A 13,987-nucleotide genomic window follows, 5' to 3' on the forward strand; every position below is an offset into this window, starting at 1 on the left:
GAGCAGCTTGAAGCCAGGGAATCACTTTCTGGTCTTCCTTGTAGTCTTCCTTCTACTGCTCCCTGCAGTGTTCCCTCCATGCTTCCCTGCAGCGTTCATTCCACGGCTCCCTCCACGCCCCCTTGCAGGCTGAGGCTCTGGTGGTGGAAATGTGGCAGGAGGAGAAGGATGGGCCAGATCACAGAGATGTGTGGCCTCTGTCAGCTGGCCCCTCACTGCCCTGTGAAGCACACTGGCAATAAGCTCCTCAGAGAGGGCACATTGTCCCTCCTCAATCTTCTGGAGCTTATCGGCCAGGTAACATCTATAGGCCTCTACAGGGTTGAGGGGGGCCCTCATTATGGCAGCTGCGTCCCTGATTATTTTAAGTGATTCCTCCTCCACCTACGTCATCCTCCTCGGTCTTTTGGCTCTGACGTGGAGGGGAGGCACCTGGGACTGGGTTCTGCCACTTGGCCTGGGCACCTGCTGACTGACACTTGGCCCTGCCTCCTTCTGTCTGCCACTCACCCCTTCCTCCTCCTGGCTGCCACACTCCAGAGCCTCGTCCTCCTGGCTGAGCTCTTCCTGTGTATAAAAAGGGACATCGTTGAAGTGTTTCGTTCATCAATCACACACAATTTTCAGCTCATGACTGTTGCATTTGAATGTTAAAGAAATAGAAAATACTCTCATTCTGACCCCAGCAGTTTTCATTCCTGTCCCAATCATTTCTGGCTACTACTGTCTTTTTTTTTTTTTGGTAATTATTTCATTTGGGAATAAAAACATCTAGTTTCCAACAATAATTGTAGGCCAATAAATATGTTGTAAAATACTATACCTGGCTATAGATGTGTAGATCCGGCTCTTCCAGCTTAGGTTGCTCCTCGTCACCCTCTGCAGGGGTGGAGGGAAGGGTGGAAGGAACACTGGAGGGAAGGGTGGAAGGAACGCTGAAGGGAACGGTGGAGCGAAGAGTTTGAGGGAAGACTCGAAAGTGATTTTCTGGCTTCAATCTGGTCATCCACAAAACGCAGGTGTTTGTAGTACCACAGCTTGGGCACATGTACTTGGTCTGCTGTTGCTCCTGATCTCTGGGACTGGCGGACCTCTTTGTGCCACTTCTTGTAGCTATTCCTCATGTTATTTATTTTATTGTTCATCATGGTATAGTCTGCCTCTGGGATCCAGGTCTTCATATATTTAGCTAATTTCTCAATTGTTGCCCTTCGTACCACACTGTTGTGGTATAAACTGTTTTTGACCTCCCAAAGGTTTCTCATTTCTCTATATTTCTCGATAAAAGCAAGCATAATATCAGGTTGCCTTAATTTATGCATTATTTATGCAAGATAAAACACAAGACATAAACACTATGTCAGCTTAAATTGTCCTAATCTTATCCCAATATAGGCCTTTATATCATTAATCAGTATAGTCCACTGATGGCCCAAGTTTCATTTTTACCTTCGTTTGAGTCATTCGTCACTTCCAATCGTCCTTACTCCGCGTACACAACGTAGTTACGCCGTTTTCATTATATACCCTGCGCACCCCTAATCTGAGGAAGGCACAAATAATGGACAGAGTGGCGAAGAGACTTTACCATAAATTTGGGGTCGGGAGATCCAAGGAGCAGCTCCGTAAAAGGTGGTTTGACCTTAAACTGAGGGAGCTGGAGCAGTATAGGAAGATAAAGAAAATGCTGGAAAAAAGTAAGTATTTTTCCTGTGTTATTCCTTATTTTATTATTATTCTTGCATGTTTTTCTTCATGTGCTTGGATTGGCTGGTTTTACATTTGAAAATAGCAACTTTCAGGTTAGTGGCCAAAGTTTTTAATCGTTCGTAGTAAACATCGTTCAACAAAAAATACAATGCTTTCCGCAGATCCAGGTAAACCACACGTGGTCATGAATAATCAAAGGTGTCCTTCGCGCTGCTAAGGGCTAATGATGATATAACCAAACAAAATACGAATGCAGCAAAACCTAATAGTGTTTACAATACACAAGGTGAAATAATGGTGAAAAAAGGGGGTTTGCGCAAATAATTAACGCTAATAGAAAAAAGTGACAATTGTAAGTGATGGTCAATCAAACCAAGTTGATCATAACAGTGTACCAAAAAATAATATTAATAATAGATGTGAAATATATTGAATGGTAATAAGTGTCCCATAAACAAGTTACAGTGAAAAAATGGGTTACAGTGAAAAAATGCTAATAAATGTCCCATAAAACAAGCTGCAGTGAAAAAAGTTGCAGTGAAAAAATGGGTTACAGTGAAAAAATGCTAATAAATGTCCCATAAAACAAGCTGCAGTGAAAAAAGTTGCAGTGAAAAAACAAGTTGCAATTTGCAGTGAAAGACGAATAAAAAAAAGGGCTGAATATCCACTAAGCCAGGTGTATATAGACCAGTGATGGTCATATCCATAAAAGGGCTCCCAGGACTCTCACCTCAATACCAAGGATCTAGAGCATCAAGGATAACCTTGCATCATCCACCTCCTTACAGCCAAGGAATCTTCCCACCTGTCACACTTTACTGGCGTTTCTCAAGCCTCTCCAGCTGTCCACTGCCTTCCCTCTATGTTGCTGACATGCACCTCCTTGATCAATCCCTGAATAGAACCTCCGTTCCAGGGGAGGGGGGAGAGAGAGAGAGAACAAAGAGCCTCCGATAGTGTAGTGTGTAAAAACTCAGGGGGACGTTTAATATAGAAATACCTGCGCTTACATCAATAAAATCATAACGTGCAATAATAAAAACAACCAGCGGCGTCCTCAGCGCCTGCTTACGTCACTCCAGGTGTACATCTGTCACGGCCAATCCCTACGCGTTACGACACAGTCACGTGTCTTCATCTGGGGAACCTGATTGGTAGTGCCGTTTGTGTTTATATATCCCTAAACCGGAAGCAGACTCGTGACCATTTTGTTGTAGTCTGCCGTAGTATAAGACCGTGGCCATTGTATTGGTTATACAAACCCTCTGATAGTAGCTGGGATTGGCTGAAAAACAGAAGCCATCATACTGACAACATTGTGGACCAGACAATAGTCTTATTACAACACAAGAGTGGTAAATCCAGGCGAATTAGAAGATGTCATAGCCGTAATAGGACTGTATTGAATATACATAATAAGAAATGTAAAAAACTTAAAAAACTTAAAAACAATATTAAAATCCATATCTTATACGCAAACCTGATCCGTGGATAAATGTCAGGTGGAGGCTGGTAAATGCAGCGGAAGAATTGGCAGTCTTGGATAAAGGTTTGAAACATGCTTCCACAAAAAACCTCAGCAAATTCGGAACGTATATTGGAATACAGAAATATATAAGAAAACTCACCATTAAAAAGTCAATTCTAAATAATTCCTTCATACCTCGCAACATCCAAGTAGGTGAGAAAGATGGACCCTTACATAGTACGTTAAGAAATGACTCGATTTTCAACCCTCAGCTATCGAATAACCAACATATCGATGTTTTTAAAAGGTTAGTTTTACAAGACCTGGAGTCTCTAAAACTAACGAAAAGAGAAGACCCGATACGTAAGAAAGGCATTAAACTACTAACACAAAGAAAAGATATTGTGATCCGCCCGGCGGATAAAGGGGGAGCCGTTGTGATACAATCTAAAGAGCAGTATCAGGGAGAACTCAGTAGGCAACTGCAGGATGACAACACCTATATTAAATTACTGGGCGATCCCACCATGAAATATAAAAAGGAGTTGGGATTGCTAATTAACCTTGGAATTAAAAAAGAGATTCTTAATAAGAAGGAATCTAAATACCTTGTACCGGAGACATGTAGAATACCAGTGATTTATACCATTCCCACAATTCATAAATCAAAAGAGAACCCACCAGGGAGGCCCATAGTTAATGGGATAGATTCCCTGACGTCAAGGATGGGACAGTATATTGATTTCATACAACCTGCCGTCCAAAAAAGGCAAGCCTACTTAAAGGATAGAAAACATATCCTGCAACTGTTGGACACAGTGCCAGTACTGGAAGGGAGAACACTACTGGCAACAGCAGACGTAGCATCACTTTATATGATTGTGCAACACCATGATGCTTGCTTCACAACAAAGTGGCTATTAAGAAAACACAGCAATCTCATCTGCAAACAGAGAAAGTACCTCATTAAATGTCTGGATTTTTGCTTAAAATGTAATTATTTTTGGTACGACCAGACTTATTTTAAACAGGCCATTGGTATAGCCATGGGCGCAAAATTTGCACCTAGTGTGGCAAATGCCTTTATGGCACTATGGGAGGAAACCGCTGTTGAGCTGTCCCTCTACAAAAGATATATTAATGATTTAATCATCATATGGAATGGCAGCAGAGACACTCTGGAGAACTTCTTGGAAACACTAAATAGGAATGATGAGAACATAGCCTTGGTGTGGAAAATAGATGAAAAAGCTGTGGATTTTCTAGACTTACACATCAGCCTAGAAAGGGATAAAATTGTCACTAAAACACACTTTAAGAATGTGGACACTAACAGTTACCTCTCTATGGATAGCTGAATTGCACAAAAGAAAGTGATTATAGACTTCAAGCAGAGATAATTGGTTTGAGATTTAAGGAGAAAGGCTATGAAGAATCATGGGTGAAAAACCAAATAGAACATGTTGGCAAAATGGTTAGGAATGGGATGTTACAGGATAAGGAAAAAATCATCCATCAACAAGCAGCACCGGGACTAATTTTGGACTATAACTCCCAATATAAGGATGTTGCCAAAGTGATCACACGACATTGGCACATCTTAAGAAATGACAAAGACTGACAGGGAATACTCCCAGACAAACCGCGGATTATTTACAAGAGAGCACCCACTCTGAGATTTAATTGTAAAATCAGTAGTCGAACCCCCCCCCCCCCCCAAAACCCAGTTATACATTCTTTTCGCGAAAAGGTTTTTTCCCTGTAAGGGATGCTATGCGTGTCAGAAGTCACATAGGTTTCAAAAGAAAAGAACTGAGGCCCAGATTCTCAAAAAAGCGCCTATCTTTAGGCGGGCGTAGCGTATCTCAGATACACTACGCCGCCGTAACTTAGAGCGGCAGGTCCCGTATTCAGAAACATCTTCCGCTCTAAGTTACGGCGGCATAGTGCATGATACAGCGCAAGCCCGCCTAATTCAAACTAGGCTGGTAGGGGGCGTGTTGTATGTAAATGTTTTGTGACCCCACGTAAATGACGCTTTCATCGAATGGTATCACGTCGAATTTTCAAATTAAATTGCGCCCGCTCAATGCCTAGTCGACGTGAACGTAACTTACGTCCAGCCCCATTCACGGACAACTTACGCAAACGACGTAAAACGTGAAAAATTAGACGCTGTTCCGACGTCCATACCTAACATTGGTACACCTCACCTTTTTTTTTTTTAATACAATTTTTATTAAATATTTTTTTTCCAACAAAGACTTAACATACACAATCTTACATTTATAATTTGACATACATATAACAACACATACATACATGGTCTCCTGATAAACCTTATGTAAGTGACTCTCTGGTGGCCCTTATTTTTCAAACATGAAGACAAGGTACTTCATCTTCTCCCGCTCCTTGGCCCTCTCTGGGGTACGTACTAATAAAATGTATATAGGTAGAAAGGGTGGGAGGAAGGGTAATGGAGAAGGGAGAGAGAGAAGAGAGAGAGAGATAGAAGGAGGGAAAAAAAAAAAAAGGGGGACACACCTCATCCCCTTCCTAACTGTGACTATATCATCTTTTTAATCGAACCCACCCAAGTGCACTGTTTATTTCTATTATAATTTATATTTCTAGGTAGTGACTCCCTTTCAAGGGACAAAGTGAGTTTAAAGGACTTCATCCTCCCACTCCTCCCTTTCCCATTAAGAAGAAATGGCAAAAAAAAAAAAAAAGTGGGATAAAGAATTTTTCATAATGACCTTCCTATTTTAAATTTGAAGGATTCTATTATATTGTGACCTCCACCACACACCACCGAGGGAGGCAATTAAACCTTCCCGTGGGGAGACCCTGTCCTCCCCACCAAATCGGTAACCACACTACTCCCCCTCAGGGGGTCTACCTGACCTACCTCCCCCCCCCCTCTCTACAGTTACCCAGAAGGGTTGTGACAGCGACCGCAACCCACCCCATTCCCCACCGCAACCTCTGACCACTAGCACCAAGACCGAGCCTGGGATACCCACCCATTACCTAGCTCCGACCCCGCCACAGTACGGACACCCCCTCCTGTCCCCGGAAAGACCTGAGGAGAGATAGGACAAACAATATGGCAGACTTGACCAGCACAGATGCTTGCCCAACATTAAGGGTGTTCTCTGTGAACGCACAAGGTTTGAATCTACCGGAAAAACGAGCCCAACTCCTTATGGCTATGCACCGAGCTAAAGCGGAAGTGGTGTTAATACAAGAGACGCACTTCAAGTCCGGTGCCATACCCAAAATGCACAACTACCACTACCCAACAGCGTACCATGCCACGAACGCGCACGCCAAGACTAAGGGGGTCTCAATACTGTTTGCCAGACAATGCCCCTTCACACTCACAGAAACAATTGTTGACCCAGAGGGTAGATACCTACTGCTGAAAGGCTCCTACATGCAGCATACAATCACGCTGGCCAATCTGTATGCACCAAACACAAGCCAAGTGACCTTCTTTAACTCGGTAGCAGACATACTGACCCCATTTAAAGCCGGCATCTTGATACTAGGAGGAGACTTCAATGTGCCCCTCAACCCCACGCTAGACACGTCCACAGGCACAGCGTCCATCCCGTTTAGGGCTCTAAGACGGATTAAAACGACCCTCCAAGACCTCCTCCTACACGACACATGGCGCGCCCTCCACCCTACAGGGAAAGACTACACATTTTATTCATCACCCCACGACAGGTACTCCCGACTCGACTATATACTGATCAGCCAGGAAGATCTACCCAAGGTGACCTCCGCGACGATAGAACCTATGTTCCTCTCCGACCACCACCCGATCTCGGCGACAATCTCCCTACCCCCCTGCCGACCTCGCACTAAGATATGGAGGCTCGACCCATCCTTGCTCACAGACCCGATCCTAGCTAAAGACGTAGAGACGGCTATTGAAATGTACTTTAGGGAGAACAGACCGGAGGATACGAACCCCCTCCTCAATTGGGAGGCCCACAAGTGCGTGGTCAGGGGCCTTCTGATAGCGGCAGCTGCCAGGCGCAATAAAGACAGACGGCGACACTACAACGAAATACTTAACAAGATTAAGAAATTAGAGGCCACACATAAACGATCGCAAGCTTTGGCGACACTGCAGGAGCTGAGCCAAGCTCGTGCTGAGCTCCTGGAGATCATAGACAAACGAATTAGACGCAACTACACCTTAGCCAAAAAGTCATTCTACAAACACGGTAACAAAGCGAGCAAGATGCTGGCCAGAGCCTTACAAGAAAAAAAAGCTAGGGCCAACGTACACTATCTGACAGACGAAAGGGGACACAAAATTGAATCCACTCCAGACATCGCCAAACGCTTTGTCCAATACTACTCGGAGTTGTACAATTTACCTGCCCAGACCTCTGCACACACCCAAGACACGAGACAGAGACTAATAGACGACTTTATTAGCCAGTACGGCCCCAACAAATTATCAGAAGAGGCCAGAACGGACCTAGACAGACCCCTAGATAGCACAGAGGTGGGTCTGGCCCTGAAACAACTCAAACCGGGCAAAAGCCCGGGACCGGATGGGTTGACGACCGGATACTATAAGACCTACGCTAAAGTGCTGACGCCCTTTTTTGTGACGGCTTTTGCCTCTGATGCCAGACCCCCCCCCCGAGATCTGCTCACGGCACACATAGTGGTCATCCCCAAACCTGACAGAGACCCGGCAGTAGTTACCAACTACAGACCAATATCGCTCCTGAACGTGGACCTTAAGTGGTTCGCTAAGACAATCGCGAACAGACTTCTCCCATACTTACCAGGCCTCGTGAACATTGACCAAGCCGGCTTCGTCCCCGGCCGAGAAGCCCGGGACAATACCGCCACGGCCTTAAACATACACCACTGGCTCACCTCCAATAAGACCCCGGGATTTTTTCTTTCACTCGACGCGGAGAAGGCGTTTGATATGGTGGCTTGGGACCAGGGCCGGCGCAACCACCAGGCGGACCAAGCGGCCGCTTGGGGCGGGCAGGTCCGCAGCCTGGGATGGGGCGGAAAGATGACCTTTTTTTTTATTTACTGTCCGGAGTTGCCGCCGCCCTCCGGCGCCCGGTGTCCCGCTCCAGGGCTCGAGAGTTGCGGGAACGGCGTCTGTAGAGGAGAAGGGAGGGAGAAAAAGTTTCACTGGCACCGCACTGCCCCGCCCCCTCCCCCGGCGAGCTGTTGCAGAAGAACAATAACATCATTAGCATGTGACAAGCCTCTGTTGCCTGACTAGTAACTCGACCCAGCAGGAGATCGTGGCCAGCACTAGCTAAACTTCTCTTCTCTTCTCTCCTGCTGAAGGGAGCATGCTGGCTGCTTGTAATTTTTTTTGTGATGGACGCTGATGAGCTGACCAGCCAATCTGCAGGCACTTGATAGGGCTAGGTGCATGCAGATTGGCTGGTCAGCTCATCAGCGTCCATCACAAAAAAAAATTACAAGCAGCCAGCATGCTCCCTTCAGCAGGAGAGAAGAGAAGAGAAGTTTAGCTAGTGCTGGCCACGATCGGGTTTGTCACATGCTAATGATGTTATTGATGTTAGGAAGCAGCATGGATGGAGGGTAAGTCACAGAAATTGTGTGTTACTGTGCCCCCCCCCCCTGCAGACTTTAATTAAACTCCTGTTTAAAGGGAAACCTGGCTGAGGTTGACAGGCTGGCATTGTGAAGATGGATGAGGATGACTCTGGGTGGATATGAGAGTTACATTGTGGAGATCCTCTTCACAATGTAACTCTCATCCCCACAGAGTCATCCTCATCCATCTTCACAATGCAACACAATCATCTTCATCCCCACCCAGCACCATCCATCCCTCTCTAACGCATCCCCTGCACGATCTATCCCTTTCCACAACACATCTCCACCCAGCACCATCCATCCCTCTCCACAACGCATCACCACAACGCATCACCACCCACGCCAAGCACCATCCATCCCACTCCACAATGCATCCCCACCCACCCCTCTCCACAACGCATCCCCACCCACGCCTAGCACCATCCACCCTCTCCACAACACATGGCTGTGGAGGAGGCGGGTACAGAGAGAGGTGGCTGTGGAGGAGGCGGGTACCACCCACCCCTCTCCACAACGCATCACCACCCACGCCAAGCACCATCCATCCCACTCCACAATGCATCCCCACCCACCCCTCTCCACAACGCATCCCCACCCACCCCTCTCCACAACGCATCCCCACCCACGCCTAGCACCATCCACCCTCTCCACAACACATGGCTGTGGAGGAGGCGGGTACAGAGAGAGGTGGCTGTGGAGGAGGCGGGTACCACCCACCCCTCTCCACAACGCATCACCACAACGCATCACCACCCACGCCAAGCACCATCCATCCCACTCCACAATGCATCCCCACCCACCCCTCTCCACAACGCATCCCCACCCACCCCTCTCCACAACGCATCCCCACCCACGCCTAGCACCATCCACCCTCTCCACAACACATGGCTGTGGAGGAGGCGGGTACAGAGAGAGGTGGCTGTGGAGGAGGGGGGTACAGAGAGGTGGCTGAGGAGGAGGGGGGGTACAGAGAGGTGGCTGTGGAGGAGGGGGGGTACAGAGAGGTGGCTGTGGAGGAGGGGGGGTACAGAGAGGTGGCTGTAGAGGAGGGGGGTACAGAGAGGTGGCTGTAGAGGAGGGGGTACAGAGAGGTGGCGGTAGAGGAGGGGGCACAGAGAAGTAGCTTTATAGCCCTCTCTGTACCCCCCCTCCTCCACAACCACCTCTCTGTACCCCCCTCCTCCACAACCACCTCTCTGTACCCCCCTCCTTAAAATGACTAAGATTGTATTTTTTTTTCTTTTTTAATAATTATGAGGTGGCACTGGTGGGCAGTAATGAGGTGGCACTGATGGACACTAATGGGCTGAACTGGTAGGCAGTGATGAGGTTGCACTGACAGGCTGAACTGGTGGACACTAATGAGGTGGCACTGTTGGACACTGATAGGCTGCACTTTACCTCTCCACCCTAAACAATAACCTCCTCCCCAACCTAGATTTTCTGAGATAATGAAAAAAAAAAAAAATATCGGCCATCGGCCGCCCCAATTTTGACATATCGGCATCGGTATCGGCCAGAGAAAAACCCATATCGGTCTACCTCTAGTCTGCACTGTAGGGGTGTCTGCATTGTAGGGGTGTCTGTACTGTGGGGGTCTGCACTGTAGGGGTGTCTGTACTGTGGGAGTCTGCACTATAGGGGGGTCTGTACTGTAGGGGTGTCTGTACTGTGGGGGTCTGCACTATAGGGGTGGGGGTCTGCACTGTAGGGGTGTCTGTACTGTGTCGGGTTGGGGTCTGCACTGTAAGGGTTTCTGTACTGTGGGGGGCTGCACTATAGGGGTGTCGGTACTGTGGGGTATGGGGGTCTGCACTGTAGGGGTGTCTGTACTGTGGGGGTCTGCACTATAGGGGTGGGGGTCTGCACTGTAGGGGTGTCTGTACTGTGTCGGGTGGGGGTCTGCACTGTAAGGGTGTCTGTACTGTGGGGGTCTGCACTATAGGGGTGTCTGTACTGTGGGGGTCTGCACTGTTGGGGGGTCTGAACTGTTGGGGGTGTCTGTGTAATGGGGTCCAGAGGTGCAGGGTGCTATGTAATGTAAAGGGGTCCAGTGGTGTATGGTGCTGTGTAATGTAAAGGGGTCCAGTATGTTTTACATTTAGTAGTATGGTGTATATTATACTAAGAATTTCTGGTGTGGCGTGGTTACAAAAGCACAAATTAGTGTGTTTTTTTATATAAAAAAATTATTGAAAGAAACATTTTTGCAAGGGAGGTGGGTGGCCGTTGGGGGGCGCCAAAATGGAGCTTCGCTTGTGTAGGCAGAAATCCTTGCACCGGCCCTGGGTGTATGGTGCTGTGTAATGTAAAGGGGTCCAGTATGTTTTACATTTAGTAGTATGGTGTATATTTTATACTAAGAATTTCTGGTGTGGCGTGGTTACAAAAGCACAAATTAGTGTGTTTTTTTATATAAAAAAATTATTGAAAGAAACATTTTTGCAAGGGAGGTGGGTGGCCGTTGGGGGGGGGGGGGGGGGGGGGGGCGCCAAAATGGAGCTTCGCTTGTGTAGGCAGAAATCCTTGCACCGGCCCTGCTTGGGACTTCATGCGGGCGACTCTCAAAGCTACCAATATCCCGCCGCTTCTGCTGAATTACATAGCCCTGCTCTATTCGGGCCCCACGGCTAAAGTCAGCGTGAACGGCCACCTATCGGACGCCTTCTCCATTGCGAACCGGACTAGACAAGGTTGCCCCCTTTCTCCCCTGATTTTTGTGCTCACTCTCGAGCCCTTCTTGAGACGGGTCAGAGCTAACCCGACGATAAGGGGCGTTGAGATTGGGAACCGTACCTACAAAATGGCCGCGTTCGCGGATGACATCCTCCTTTTCCTTAGGGACCCTATCACGACCATACCCAACCTTCTGGCGGACCTCCAGGAGTTTAAGATCCTATCCAACTTCCAGGTCAACCTATCCAAATCGTCCGCTCTCAACATTTCTCTGCCCAAATCTGTATGCGACCAATGCCAACTGAATTTCCCCTTCAAATGGAACAGTAAAGCCATCAAATATCTGGGAATCCAGCTTCCCGCCTCTCTAGCAGACCTGTACCCTCTCAACTACCTCCCACTGCTTCAGGAGGTGGTCACCGACCTGAAGTTATGGGCTCCGAAACCACTATCGTGGTTCGGCAGGATAGCAGTGGTCAAAATGAACGTTCTCCCGAGATTACTGTACACCATGCAAGCAATTCCTATCAGGTTACCCCCCGCCTTCTTCTCCTCCTACAGGACGGCATGCACCACTTTTGTGTGGAATGGTGCCCGCCCCCGTTTGAGCTATGCGAGACTTACGATACCTAAACTGCAGGGAGGCGTGGGGCTCCCAGACCTACACAGGTATAATTTGGCCTGTGGCCTCACCAGGATAGTGGACTGGGCCGCAAATGGGAAGAGGAAGAGCTGGGTGGGGATTGAACAATCCTTCTCCCCCCTCCCACTGGCCCACCTGCCCTGGATCTCAAAGGCTAACACCCCTCCCGCATGTCATGTCCACCCTCTCATACTCCCTTCCCTACGAGCCTTCCGGGAGGCCTGCTCTAAACATAAGCTGTCGGACCGTTGCTGCCCATTGACCCCCATACGTCAGAACCCCGACTTTCCACCGGGTATGGACCCTAACTTTCTCTCTGACGACTGGCCACACGAGACTGTACTGGCAGGCCAATTCTTTGTTGCGGGCAGATTAAGGCTCCAGACGGAGCTGGCGACCACGACAAACAAAGACGCCTTCCCTTTCTGGACCTACCTCCAAATTAGACACTTTCTGGACAGGACAGCCCCAAGCGCCCAGTGGTCACGGCCACGCTCCCCCTTTGAGAGTCTCTGCTCCAACGAAAGACCGCAGAGGCACCTAATATCCATCATATATGGCCTATTGTTCCACACACATTCTTCCAAAATTCACTGGGCAAACCAGCAATGGGAAAGAGACCTGTCACTCGACCTGACGGAGGAGGAATGGGAAGCCATATATAGACGGGCCCACAAGGGGTCGGTTAATGTCCAGACACAGGAAAACGCATACAAGCTCCTCTCCAGGATCAACCCCACACTATCGAAGGTGTGCTGGAGGTGCCACCAGGAGACGGGCTTCTTCCTCCACGTTTGGTGGACGTGCCCCTCCCTCCTATCCTACTGGACGGAGGTCCACAAACTCATCGCTCAGGTGACAACAGACACTTTGGAATTCACACCCGCACAGTTCCTACTACACCAAGCTCAAAATCTCCCTAGGGGATACAACCGATCCTTGGCCATGCACATGGTAAACGCAGCACGAATGTGCATCCCGAATAAATGGCTCTCCCCACACCCCCCTTCCATTGCTGACTGGTTTCACCGTCTCCAAAGGACGATGGAGATGGAGGATCTTATACACCAGGCGAACGACAACCCAGCTAGGTTCAATGAGACGTGGGCCTGCTGGAAACACTTCACATCGACGGAAGAATTTAGTCAGGTGTGCCCGTGACAACCCTGCCCTTTCAAAATTGACGCCTACCCCCCCCCCCCCACATGGCTGTGGTGGAAAGTCCTTTCAATACAACCCCCCCCCCGACCGGAGAAGCAACAATCCCCGGGAGGAGACTACTAAACTTGTAGGTCAGAAGGTCTAGAGGTCACCAGCAACACACACACACCCCCACCCCCCCCTTACAACAGATCCTATTGACACCAGACACACGGTGGAGGCCACCAATGATGTGCTTCGATGATATCAGTCTGACCCGTGGATCAGAAGATCTACGAGACACAGCACAAAAAAAAATAATACAAAAAAAAAAAAGAAAGTGCAGGATTATTATCATTATGGTTGGTTGTACGTGAGTATCTGACTATGCACTCGAACTGAGCGCTACATATTTTCCTTGTTGTCAAGGCAGCATTTAATAGCCTATGTTATGTATAGCGGCTGCGCCCGCAAATGTTGGCTCTGAGAGCACCTGTTTATTTTGAAAACCTCAATAAAAAATTATTGGAAAAAAAAAAACCTTCCCATCATATTTATATTTGTGCTAGGCCTTCTTAACTCTAAGGGGGCTATACTTGCCCCTTACCTCCAACCTTTGTGATAAAAAAAAAAAAAGAAGGAAGGGGAAAGGAAAAAGATAAACTTCCCCTTATATATATATAACTCTCCTGAGAGTCCATCTGCTCCCTACATCATCTCTT

This window comes from Rana temporaria, chromosome 9 (assembly GCF_905171775.1).
Source record: "Rana temporaria chromosome 9, aRanTem1.1, whole genome shotgun sequence".
NCBI classification, from domain to species: domain Eukaryota; kingdom Metazoa; phylum Chordata; class Amphibia; order Anura; family Ranidae; genus Rana; species Rana temporaria.